The following is a 14,630-nucleotide window of genomic DNA, read 5'->3' as shown; positions in this document are numbered from 1 at the left end:
TGCAGCTCCAGTCGGCCATTTTCCCCTGCCACCAGTGCCACTGAGACTGGGCAGTTTAGACAGGAGCAATTCCTGACGGTACAGCACAGCAGATGCAACAGTTTGTGGCCAGACTGCTTCTTTAAGTGGGACCCCAATCCTTTCCTCCTCACCATGGCGGGGGGCCTCCCTGTGGGAATTTCATCATCCTCAGCCAGAGGTGTATGGACCGTACTCTGATATCCGTGAGAGGAGCCCCTAGGAGGAGGGGTGGCTGTCGTATCATGGATCAGTGGTCTTAGTATTTTCTGCCTGCTTTTCTGGGGAGTCAGGGCAGCCCAGATGAGGGGGATTTCCCCCCAGTGCAGCACACCTACTCTGCTTATTTAAGCAGTCTGATCCCGCTCCTCCTGACTGAGTGAGAATTCCCAGTAGGTGTCTCCAGACACTTCATACAGGAGCATTCTGGCCAGCATCAGATCAGTGCCCGTCTGGGACAGAGCTCCCAGAGGAAGGAGCAGGTTGCCATCTTTGCTGTTCTGCAGCCTCCGCTGGTGATACCTCCAGAAGCAGGAGGAACCTAGGTGAATAGAGTTTGGGATGGACCCTCAGCAAACTATAGCAGCTCTATGGAAGAGGGATCTGACTGCTAAAAGTAAAACAGAAAACAACAACCAGAATATCAGTGACAAAGACTCCACAAAGCCCCATCCAAAGGTCGGCAGCCTCAAAGATCAAAGGTAGATAAACCCATGAAGATGAGAATGAATCAGTGCAAAAATGCTGAAAACTCAAAAAGCCAGAGTATCTCTTCTCCTCTGAATGATTTCAACATGTCTCCAGCTAGGGCAAAGAAATGGGCTGAGGCTGAGATGGGTGAATTGGCAGAAGTAGGCTTTAGAAGATGAGCAATAATGAACTTCACTGAAAGAAAGGAGTATATTCTAACCATTGCAAAGAAGCTAAGAACCATGAGAAAACATTACAGGAGCTGTTAACCAGAATAAACAGTTTAGAGAGAAACATGAATGACCTGATGGAGCTGATAAAACACAACATGAGAGCTTCACAGTGCAAACACAAGTATCAGTAGCTGAATAGGCCAAGCAGAAGAAAGGATATCAGAGCTTGAAGACTATCTTGCTGAACTAAGGTAGGCAGATAAGATTAGAGAAAAAAGAATGAAAAGGAATGAATAAAACCTCCAAGAACTATGGGATTATGTTAAAAGACTAAACCTATGACTGATAGGGGTACCTGAAAGAGACAGGGAGAATGGAACCATGTTGGAAAACACACTTCAGGATAACATTCAAATTCAGGAAATCCAGAGAATCCTGGTAAGATACTCCATGAGAAGATCAACCCCAAGACACATAATTGTCAGATTCTCTAAGGTCGAAATGAAGGAAAAAATATTAAGTGCAGCCAGAGAGAAAGGCCAGGTTACCTGTAAAGGGGAGCCCATCAGACTAACAGCAGACCTCTCAATGGAAACCCTACAAGCAAGAAGAGATTGGGTGCCAATATTCAACATTTTTAAAGAAAATAATTTCCAATCTAGAATTTTTTATATCCAGCCAAACTAAGCTTCATAAGCAGAAAGAAATAAAATCTTTTTCAGACAAGCAAATGCTGACAGAATTCATCACCACCAGGCCTGTCTTGCAAGAGCTCTTGAAGGAAGCACTAAATATGGAAAGGAAAAGCTGTTGCTAGCCACTAAAAAAACACACTGAAGTATATAGACCAATGACACTATGAAGCAACTACATAAACAAGTCTGCAAAATAGCCAGCTAGCATCATGATGACAGGGTCAAATTCACACATAATGATATAACCTTAAATGCTAAACGCCCCAATTAAAAGACACAGAATGGCAAGCTGGATAGAGTCAAGATCCATCGGGGTGCTGTATTCAAGAGACCCACCTCAAATGCAAAGATACACATAGACTCAAAATAAACGGATGAAGGAAAACTTACCAAGCAAAAGGAAAAGAGAAAAAAGCAGGGGTCGCAGTTTCTGACAAAACAGACTTTAAGCCAACAAAGATAAAAAAAGACAAAGAACATGATTACATGATGGTAAAGGGGTTAATTCAACAAGAAGCACTATCCTAAATATAAATGCACCCGATAGAGGAGCACCCGGATTCATAAAATAAGTTATTTCTTTATTATTATTATTTGAGACAGAGTCTCACTCTGTTGCCCAGGCTAGAGTGCAGCGGCGCGATCTTGGCTCACTGCAACTTCTGTCTCCTGGGTTTAAGTGACTCTCCTGCCTCAGCCTCCCAAGTACCTGAGATTACAGGCATGTGCCACCACACCCGGCTAATTTTTGCATTTTTGGTAGAGATGAAGTTTCACCATGTTGGCCAGGCTGGTCTGAAACTCTTGACCTCAAGTGATCCGCCCACCTTGGCCTCCCAAAGTACGGGGATTACAGGCATGAGCCACCACACCCATCCCATAAAACAAGTTCTTAGAGACCTATAAAGAGACTTAAACTCCCACACAATAGTAGCAGGAGACTTTAACACTTGACTGTCAATATCAGACAGATCATTGAGAGAAAATTAACAAAGATATTCAGGACGTCAACTCAGCTCTGGGTCAAGTGGACCTGATAGATATCTACAAAACTCTCACCCCATAACAACAGAATGTTCATTCTTCTCAGTGCCACATGGCACTTACTCTAAAACTGATCACATAAGTGGAAGGAAATCACTCCTCAGCAAATGCAAAAGAACTGAAATCACAACAGTCTCTCAGACCACAGCACAATCAAATTAGAATTCAAGATTAAGAAATTCATGCAAAGCCACACAACTACAGGAAATTGAACAACCTGCTCCTGAATGACTCCTTGGTACATAATAAAATTAAGACAGAAATCAAGAAGCTCTTTGAAACCAATGAGAACAAAGAAACAATGTACCAAAATCTCTGGGATGCAGCTAAAACAGTGTTAAGAGGAGAATTTATAGCACTAAATGCCCACATCAAAAAGCTAGAAAGATCTCAAATCAACACCCTAATATCACAACTAGAAGAACTAGAGAACTAAGAGCAAATAAATCCCAAAGCTAGCGAAAGACAAGAAATAACCAAGCTCAGAGTGGAACTGAAGTAGATAGAGACACGAAAAACCCTTCAAAAAATCAATGAATCCAGAAGCTGTTTTTTTTGAAAAAATTCATAAAATAGACTGGTAGCTAGACTAATGAAGAAAAGAGAGAGGAATCAAATAGACACAATAAAAAAATGATAAAGGGGATATCACCACCACGCCACAAAAATAGAAACAACCATCAGAGAGTACTATAAATACCTCAATGCAAATAAACTAAAGAAACCCAGAAGAAATGAATAAATTCCTGGACACATACTTCCTCTTAGGACTGAACCAGGAAGAAGTTGAATCCCTGAATAGACCAATAACAAGTTCTGATACTGAGGCAGTAATAAATAGCCTACCAACAGCAAAAAAAAGCCCAGGACCAGATAGATTTACAGCTGAATTCTATAAGTACAAAGAGAAGCTGATACCTTTTCTTCTGAAACTATTCTCACAATTGAAAGGAGGGACTCCTCCCTAACTCATTGTATGAGGCCAGCAACATCCTGATACCAAAACCTGGCAGAGATATAACAACAACAAAAAAAACTTCAGGCCAATATTCCTGATGAACATGGCTGTAAAAAGTATAATATATTGAAAATCCGAATATGGCAGCAGCACGTTAAAAAGCTTATCCAGCACGATCAAGTTGGCTTCATCCCCTAGATGGAAGGCTGGTTCAGCATATGCAAATCAACAAACAGATCTAAAGACAAAACCACATTATCTCATAAGATGAAGAGAAGGCCTTCAGTAAAATTCAACATCCCTTTAGGTTAAAAATTCTCAATAAACTAGGTATTGAAGAAATATACCTCAAAATAATAAGAGCCATTTATGAGAAACCCACAGCCAATATCATACTGAATGGCCAAAAGCTGGAAGCATTCACCTTGAAAACTGGCACAAGACAAAGGTGTCCACTCTCACCACTCCTATTCAACATAGTATTGGAAGTTCTGGCCAGGGCAATCAGGCAAGGGAAAGAAATAAAGCGTATTCAGATTGGAAGAGAGGAAGTTGAATTGTCTTTGTTTGCAGATGACATGATCCTATATCTAGGAAACACCATTGTCTCAGCCCAAAAGCTTCTTAAGGCAATAAGCAACTTTGGCAGTCTCAGTATATAAAATCAATGTGCAAAAGTCACAAGCATTTCTATACACTAACAACAGGCAAGCAGAGAGCCAAATAGTGAATGAACTCCCATTCACAATTGCTACAGAGATTAAAATACCTAGGAATACAGCTAACAAGGGAAGTAAAGGACCTCTTGAAGGAGAACTACTAACCACTGCCTGAGAAAATTAGAGAGGACACAAATAAGCGGAAAAATATTCCATGCTCATAGATAGGAAGAATCAATATCATGAAAATGGCCATACTGCCCAAAGTAATTTATAGATTCAATGCTATTCCCATTTAAATACCATTGACATTCTTCACAAAATTAGGAGAAACTGTTTTAAAATTCGTTTGGAACCAAAAAAGAGCTCATATAGGCAAGACAATCCTAAGCAAAAGAATAAAGGTGGAGGCATCATGCTACCAGACTTTGAACCATACTACAAGGCTACAGTAACCAAAACAGCATGGTACTGGTACAAAAACAGACACATAGACCAACAGACCAGAATAGAGAACTCAGAAGTAAGACTACACATCTACAACCATCTGATCTTAGACAAACCTGAAGAAAATAAGCAATGGGGAAAGGATTCCCTATTTAATAAACAGTGCTGGGAGAACTGGCTAGCCATATGCAGAAAATTGAAACTGGACCCCTTCCTTACACCTTATGCAAAAATTAACTCAAGATACATTAAAGGCTCAAATGTAAAACCCCAAACTATAAAAACCCTGGAAGAAAATCTAAGCAATACCATTCAGGACATAGGCATGAGCAAACAGTTTATGACAAAATCACCAAAAGCAATTGCAACAAAAGCAAAAATTGACAAATGGGATCTAATTAAACTAAAGAGCTTCTACCCAGCAAAAGGAACGATCATCAGAGTGAGCAGGCCATCTACAGATTTGGGGAAAGCTTTTGCAATCTATCCATCTGACAGAGGTCTCATATCCATAATCCACAAGGAACTCAAACAAATTTACAAGAAAAAAACCAAAACACCCCATTAAAAAATGGGGAAAGGACATGAACAGACACTTGTCAAAAAAGACATTCAGTCAACAAACATGTAAAAAAGCTCAACATCATTGAATATTTGAGAAAAGCAAATCAAAACCACAATGAGATACCGTCTCATGCCAGTCAGAATGGCGATCATTAAAAAGTCAAAAAACAATAGATGCTGAGGAGGTTGCAGAGAAATGGGAACAATTTGTGCTGTTGGTCGGAATGTAAATTAGTTCAACCATTGTGGAAGATGGCGTGGCAATTCCTCAAAGACCTACAGGCAGAAACACCATTTGATCCAGCAATCCCATTACTGAGTATAACCCAAAGGAATATAAATCATTCTATTACAAAGATATATGCAAATGTATGTTCTTTGCAGCAGTATTCACAAAAGCAAAGTCACAGAATCAACATAAATGCCCATCAATGATAGACTGGATAAAGAAAATGTGGTGCATATATACCATGAAATACTGTGCAGCCATAAAAAGAAACAAGATCATGTCCTTTGCAGGGACATGGATGGAGCTGGAAGCCATTATCCTCAGCAAACTAATGCAGAAACAGAAGACAGATCGCTGAACTCCACATGTTCTCACTTATAGGTGGGAGCTGAACAATGAGAACACAGGGACACAGGGAGGGGAAAAACACACACTGGGGCCGTGGAGGAGTGGGGTTGCATTAGGGAGAGAGAGCCTTAGGAAAAATAGCTAATGCATGCTGGGCTTAATACCTAGGCGATGGGTTGATAGGTGCAGTAAGCCACCATGGTGCGTGTTTGCCTATGTAACAAACCTGCACATCCCACACATCTACCCCATAACTTAAAAAAAATTAAAAAAAACCTCATTTACTCTCAATTATCTTCCAGTTACCACCTCCATTTATCTGGCCCCTACTTTGCCACACAGCTTTGAAAGAATTTTGCATTTAAAACATTCTCGAAATCTGTTTATTTAAATGTAACATATAAATGCACAAAATATGCAGTATATGGTATATAAATATTATATATGTTGGTTTATGTGTGAGTAATCCTCCTTTCCTGTGGATTACAAAAGAGTTTTTGGAAAGGCAGAGGACTATACGCACACATAAAAGAGGACTTATAAAACGATGTGTTAGGTCTCAAGGTGTCATTGTCACCTGGCTTCTCACTGATGAATGTTCTCTTCACTTTTTCCCATGTGCATATATTTTAATAAATGACAAAAATCCCACTTGGGCCTGCTGCTCAATACTATAGGAAATGTCTGTAAATTCTCTCATTCTCTTCTGTCTTCAAGGTATCCAAATCAGGCTTTTGCCACCACCATCCCACTAAAACTGCCCTCCTCAAAGTCATCTGTGACCTGCAGGTTGATTCATTTGTCAAATTTCAGTCTTTGACTTGACTTAGCTACAGCATTTGACATAGACAAGTACTCTCTCCTCCCGTAAACTCTGTTATAAATGTGATTTACAGGACACCACATTGCCCTAGATTTTTCTCCTATCTCATTTTGCACTCCTTGTTAGTTTTATTTGCTTGGTCTTCCTCGTCTCTCTTATCTCTAAATACTGGAGCTCTCGGACCTCGAATCTCTGGTCTTGTCTTTGCCCATCTGTAGTCACTTTTTAGTCATTGTATTCATCTTAATGGCTTTAGATATACTTTATACTATGGTATCTCCCAAGCTTGCATTTTTAGAAACTTATGTAAATTTATATTATAGACTTTGCGATTGAATTTAAGATTGTTTCTCTAACTCCTACTTGATGTCTCCACTAAGATGGCTGATAGCTCAACCCAACATGTTTAAGGCCTAATTTCCTGATTTCCATTGCATTAAATGGCTGTAAATATCACCTTCATTCTTCTAGTAAATCAGCCCAGAGATAGTGGAGCCATCTTTGACTCTTTTTTTCTCTCACATCCCACATCAAATTCAAATACATGTGTAAATTCTATTAATTTTTAAAATCTATCAAGAATACAAAACCTGCTCGCCATCTCCACTGCTAATACCTAGCTCAAGCCATTGTCGTTTCTTACCTAGATTATTATAAAAGCCTCGTACCTTGATTTTCTCTTTTCAACCTTTCCTCAGTAGAGTCAGCTCTCAAAAGTAGCCAGAGTGATCCTTTTAACTATAAGGTGAAACTATAACATTCCTCTGGCCTGAACTCTCTAGTGACTGACTTACTTGTTCGGAGTTCAAAGCCATTTCGTTATAATGGCCTACCCAGCCTTACATAATTTGGCGCTGATTCTCTGATCTCTTCAAACATTTTTAACAACTGGCCTCTTTGCTATTCTAAATATCTAAGGTTAAAATTTTACCTCTCTTAGTATAGCAATTCAATAAATATTTATTGCCTCAAAAAATAAATGAATACTTAGAGAATTTTTCCAGGGCAAATGGTAACAACATACCACGTTGTGATGCTAGAGATCAGGCAGCTGCCACTTACCTCGTATATTAAACACAATGCAGATAGACATATTAGTTATAATAGCAACTTTCTAGGACAGAGGTTACCAGTGATTGTCTCCTCAATCTTTGAAACTTCAAAAATGAAAGAGGAAGATCTCTGCTTGAAAGGAAACCACATACTTCCTATCCTAGCAGCCATGCAGAGCAAAGTGCTCATTAATCCTTCTCTAAAAAGAATTTCTTTCATTAAGAGATTTCTTCTTGATAGTAGAAGCACAGTTCATGTTATTTTAAAAAATTATTTGGTTTCTTAAACCAGGGAGTGCTAGTACAAGGAAGGGGTACCTGGTACACACAGCATTAACTTTAAAATGGAAGGGAAAGCACCACTGCAAAGACATAAACTGGCCCATTGTTGTCAGTTTCCATTGATTTGAAGAGAAATAAATCCACAAAGCCCATGTGCTGGAGCAGTGGGAAAGAAAGACAAACTGGAGGCTGTGTGTGTGTATGAGATAGAACACTTAAAATTTTAGAGCATAGAATAGTAAATTATAAATAATAAGAGAAACTGAGTGTTCAACAGAACCATGGTGAGTATATGAAATATTCATTTCTATCTTAGTCCATTTTGGCTGCTAAAACAAAAAAAAAACCCTGATTGCATAGCTTATATAAAACAGAAATTTATTTCTTATAGTTCTGGAGACTAGTAAACCCAAGATCAAGGTACCATCAGATTCAGAATCTAGTAAGGGCGTGCTTCCTGGGTCATAGATGGTTGACCTCTGGCTGTGTTCTCAGACGGTAGAAGGGGTCAGGGATCTCTCTGGGGTCTCTTTTATAAAGGTACTAATCCCATTCCCCCTCTCATGTCCTAATCACCTCCCCCACCTCTAAATATCCTCACTTTAGGGATTAGTTTCTAACATAAGAGTATTGAGGGGATGCAAATACTTAGTCCATAATAATTACCAATCAATGAAGAAATAAAATAGGAAACATTTGAAAACTTAGTTTGTGATCATAAAACCATGTGAAAACATCATTAGTCTTACTTGTCAACTCAAATTCTTAAGTAATTCCACAGTTTTCTGTTAGTCAGGAATGGGGACTGAGATACTCTCATGCCTTGGGATTGTACAAGAATCCATAAAATTGGTATGAAAATACTTATATGACAATAAACAGGGGAAGACCTCTTTTGTATTCAGTGCATCTTGGTAGCTAATAACTTTCTAATTCTCTAAGCCATTGTGGTGGCTCCACACAAACTAGCAGTTCTACTTCTGTTATGCGACACTTCAGCATAGATATCTTTGCAAATGATGCCAGCCCTGAGACCAGGGTCTAGCTTGCTTAGATCGCTTGTTGCCATTTTCCTCTTTGGTCCTGAGGCTTCCTCAGGGCTGTCCATGATGGGCTACAAGATAGCTTGGTTTCTATCTACCCAATTCTGTCCCTTCCTCAGACTTGGCAATATTCCCCATTTCTCTCACATTATCTCTTCTCTTCTTTTTCTCACTCTTTCTATTTTCTGTCCTCCTCACCTACCGCTACACATCAACCAAGCAAAGTCTCTTCAATGTGCTACTGTGTACAAACTTGTCCAAGGAGAGCTTGACTGCCTTATTGTAAAAGAAGGGAGGTATTACAGCAGAAACAAAAGACAAATTAGTAACTAAATAAACTATTGTTCTATGATCTTGTAACCAAAATCTTTATGGGAAAGCTCACTCTCTCTGTTTCTCCAAATCATTCCCGGTAATTATCTTTTATATCCCCAGAACCAAAAACTGCTGAAATTTTAAAACTCTGATTAGTTATCAATTAAACAAATTATAAAAATCTTGTTTCTAGTTATTTTCGTATAGGCTAGAGCTCACACATACCTATTCACTGATCTCACTCAGTAGGTAGTATTGTGATCATTTATTTTTAGTGTTTTTCTAAAATGTATTCAGAGGCAGAAATATCCTCTAGGTAGAATAAAAAGACCTTATTCCATTACCATTTTATTTTCTGACTAAAATGTTACTAAATATATTATAGGCAGCCAGCCAATAGCCCCACCAAAAGTGATGAATATATGAAGTGTTTTTTGACATTATTTTAAGTAGACCATTAATGGAAAAATATAACCCAGAAGTTTCGGTAGAAAACTAACAACAGAAGACTTCAAAAAATTTTGTAGGATGATTAGTGATTATATTTTTAAAAATATTGTAATATGTGTCTTCTTTTATTAGCTTTATTTGTCTGAATATCAGCGTGTTTGTATCACCACATTTTATGGTATATTTGGCATGCAGCTAATGCTAAATATTATTGTGTGGCTCATAGGTAAGCCTCAAGAAAAGTCATCTTTATATACAATCTGAGAGATTTTGCCAAGTTAAAAAACCAATTAGAGTAATAATAAAATATACAAATATAATCATGAAGATGCATTTCTAGAAAGACAGAGGATACGGTTAGCTTGAGGAGAGGGAGTAAAATTTGCAAAATAGCATTCAAACAGAAGAACAGTTTATGGCAATAGAAATACATTTTTCTTTAGGAAGACTTTGACCTGCATGAGAAAGTTTACCAGAATGTGATTGGATCCAAGATCCCAAAAAACAATGGGTGGCCACACAGACTTAGGGTCAATATTTAAATAGATAAATAAGAATGAAATCTACTTTTATTCTATGGGTATATCGTGATATTTTCTTCAAACTAATAAATGAGGGAATTCTAACTCTATAAGATCTTGAAGTGATGCATGTAACTAAAGGGTCCATGTGACAGTACAGTTTTTATTTAACCATTGCTTTTGTTGCACATATGTACATCTGGAGATGAAGGTGTCCCAGATAATATGTTTTAATTTCTGTTTCTTCTCTGCTTCCAACTCTATCGATTTCAACACACACATACAAACGCAAACACACACAACACAACCCACCTTTGCGTAGGCTGTCTAATTTATTTAAATGTTTTGTCTTTCCAAGAAGAAAGTGCAAACAAAATGCTTGTTTAATTATTAGATCACTCTAATACTTAATGCTGTGCCTTATATGAAGCTTGGATAACAGTAAAACAGTATTATTTCCAGTTTACAGACTCACAGAGGTGAAGTTTCTTGCTCAGGGTCGGTAATTTCTCATATAGGATACTGCTATTATCTCTTAACTCTTCACTTTCCTTCATATTAGAGGTAGTTTAAGATGGAGATTGCTAACTTTTAAGACCCTCTTCTCCACAGATCATCCCAGGGAGCACTTAATATCAACTTAAAACTGGTGATGTCAACCTTGATTAAGGTTGTGTTAGCTAGGTTTTTCCTCTGCAAAGTTATAATTTTTCTCTTTTAACACTATTTGTCAGAAAGGAATTACTAAGTTCAGTCTACACTCAAGTGGAGACAAATTAAACTTTATCATTTGGAGGTAAGACTATTAAAAGAATTATGGTCATATGTTAAAACCACCATAGTAGTCAATGTATTTTGGCAAAGATACTTTGAAGCTATATAAATATCCTGATTCTCCTGAAGTTTTACGCACTAATGTTAGCATTCATTAGCGAATCTTGCTTGCAGAAATTATTACTGTGAGATTCTCATGGTGATTTTCTATTTTCTTCATTTCTTCCATAGTTATTAATTGTAATTTCTGTAACAAATACTTATCTTGGCCAGGCACGGTGGCTCATGCCTGTAATCCCAGCACTTTAGGAGGTCGAGGTGGATGGATCATGAGGTCAAGAGATCGAGACCATCCTGGCCAACATGGTGAAACACTGTCTCTACTAAAAATACAAAAATTAGCTGGGCATGGTGGCAAGCGCCTATAATCCCAGCTACTCAGGGGACTGAGGCAGGAGAATCGCTTGAACCCGGGAGGCGGAGGTTGCAGTGAGCCGAGATCACACCACTGCACTCCAGCCTGGCAACAGAGCAAGACTCTGTCTCAAAAAAAAAAAAAAAAGACTTATCTTTCTCCCCCACCCCCAATGAAGCAGGCTTGTTGTGGACTGGTTGCCCACTTGTGCAAATCTGTTGAGACAGAACACACTCAGACACAAGTTACGTGAAGCAGATTTGCTACTTACAGGCAGTAAGGGTCAAAAGAAACCCAGGGTCCATTGTGAGCAGATCCTCCAAGGCTCGAGAAAGCTGAGACAGGTGATTTCCTGACTATGCTTGTCCCACTTGCACTACAGCTGAGGGACCCTAAAAAACAGCCTCCCTAGGTTATATTTCTCAGGGGTCACATGACTCACTGGGCAAAGCTTTAAAGGACATCCTGCTCCACCAGAAAGAGAAAAAAAGCATAGGCTGTCCACGGCAGTTCCTTCCTCACTCAAGGTGTTACATTCCCTAAGAGAGACAGGAACAAGTCCCAGGCTCTTCTGGCCAGTTCCTCCCTATCTCAGAATATTGCATTCCTGGTACATTCTACTGCTATTCTTGAGAACTGCAAGCAAGAAAGGGATGAGAACTGGGCCGGTACAAGGCCACCTGAAGAACTGTCCTGAACTCCCATTTATTTTTTTTTTATTTATGCCAGTATGGACTCATGGATATTTATTCTTTCAGTTACACCCAGTGATATGGCTATTGATCAATGTTTAAATTAACCCACTGTAGCCATTGGGAAGTATGGAAGTTGACTCCTTTGTTCTTTTGACATACCCCTATTTCCCCCACCTTTGGGCAACATAATATGGTGAGAGGAGGTGACTACATTGACCAATAACATTTCCCTAAGGTTTTTCTAGTTAAATGGTCTCTATTCATGACTTATGTAACTAAGCATATATTTAAAATAATATACATACTAAAAATATGCCCAGAGCTTCTAAGACCACCAATCTCTTCAGCATTCATTAATAATTATCAAGGTAATTATACAATAAAAATATTCTCTAAATAATAAAGGGAAAATATTAGGTTGGTAAAAAATCAATTGCGGTTTTTGCTATTTAAAAGTAATGGCAGCTGGGCGTGGGGGCTCATGCCTGTAATCCCAACACTTTGGGAGGTTGAGGCAGGTGGATCACTTGAGGTAAGGGGTTCAAGACCAGCCTGGCCAACTTGGTGAAACCTCGTCTCTACTAAAAATACAAAAAAATTGGCCGGGTGTGGTGGTGTGTGCCTGTAATCCCAATTACAAGAGACTGAGGCAGGAAAATAGCTTGAACCCAGGAGGCGGAGGTTGCAGTAAGCAGAGATCACACCACTGCACTTCAGCCTGGGGGACAGAGAGAGACTCTCTCAAAACAATGACAAAAATAACAACAACAAAGTAATAGCAAAACCACAGTTACTTTTGCACCTACCTAATAAATAAACTCTTTTTTGCTGACTTCTGGCACTATCTTCCTAGATTCACTAAATCACAGCCGCCTTTGTTATCATTTGAGGGATTCCATATACTGTTATCAATTAAGTTTCATAGAGATATAAAACATGTATATACACACACATATATACATGTATGCACATATACATAAATTGATGTATATATGTACACATATGCGTAAGTTGGTATATATATGTATATATAGAAGCTCACTATACTTGTTTTTCTCTTTTTTTTCATTTGACACAAGAATATGTGGTCTTAGAGACATTTCCCTGTCAATAGCTGTAGTGCTGATTGTTTTTAAATGCCACAGTTAATTTAATTATTTTTCGAGTTTTTGACTTTAGAGTTTCTCTAAATTTTTGCTTTCGAAACGATGCTATTATGAACATATTTGAACATGCTTTTTTTTGTGCTTACAGTGCTATTTTTTAGATTAGTCATCAAACAGTGCTAGTACTAGTCAAATATCTGTTTGACTAGATACAGAGATATTACCTTCCACAGTGGTGTTAAAAGTTCTTCCTCTCTGCTTGTCAAAACTTGAAATTGTCAAACCTTCAAACTTTGACTAAACTGATAAGGAAAATTGTATCTCATTATCATAATTTTCATTTCCCAGATTTCTTCTCTGATCAAGCACTTTTCACATGTTAAATAGCCATTTGTATTTTCTTTTCTGGAAATTCTCTGTCCATATCCTTTTCTTTTTTGCTATTGAGTTGTTTATATTTTGTAAGAATTTCTGATGTATAAAGAATATTAATCCTTTGTTGCACATATTGTAATTTCTTCTCTTAATCACTTATAATTTAACATCCTGATGGTACTTTTACTCGCGTATGAGTTTTACTTGTGTAGTCTAATATGTCAATCTTTTCCTGTATGGCTTTATGTTGTATGGCTGTTTAGTTTCCATGATCTATTTATGTTTTAATGTGCCAATACCACTTTTAAATATTTAAGATTTATAGTATATTTTAATCTCTTAAAGGGCAAGTACAGTCTCTTCGTTCTTTTTTTCAAAATATTCTTAGATATTTTTGCATTTTAAAATCTACTATTGTTTTTAATCCTTAACACCAATTTCTCTGAGTTGTTCTTTTCCTACACCTTTTAGTTAAAAACACAATGCATTTACTTTTAATTCTCCTTGTTTTATAATGACTGCATTTAAGATAGCACGTTTTCCTTTGAATGAAGTATCTAATGCATCTCACAGTTTTTGGCATGTAGGGTGTCCTTGCAACTCCCACTTAATTGTGATCTGGAAATTGCAGTAGGTAACTCCTACTGCAATAACTAACTCCTCTGCTGGTTGCCTCCAAATCTCCCAGTCTTAGCTTTGTCTCTCCTCACAAGAGTGGTACCTAGACTACTGCTACTACAATCTCCGACTGTAGTTTCCTTTGCGTTTCATAGGTGTTCCTTTCCTCTGTCGGTTTCCATTTCTTTCTTTTTAGAATTGTTTACAGTTTATGGTCTAACAATTGTTCTATTTTTAAGCATATCTTGTGTACACATGCATCAGTGTATTTGGTGGTAGGAGGAATTGGTGCATTTATTCAATTTGCCATCTTCTACCTAGAATCTCTATTTCCTA

This window comes from Hylobates moloch, unplaced genomic scaffold (assembly GCF_009828535.3).
Source record: "Hylobates moloch isolate HMO894 unplaced genomic scaffold, HMol_V3 SCAFFOLD_1, whole genome shotgun sequence".
Classification (NCBI taxonomy): domain Eukaryota; kingdom Metazoa; phylum Chordata; class Mammalia; order Primates; family Hylobatidae; genus Hylobates; species Hylobates moloch.
Note: the sequence above shows the minus strand (reverse complement) of the source record.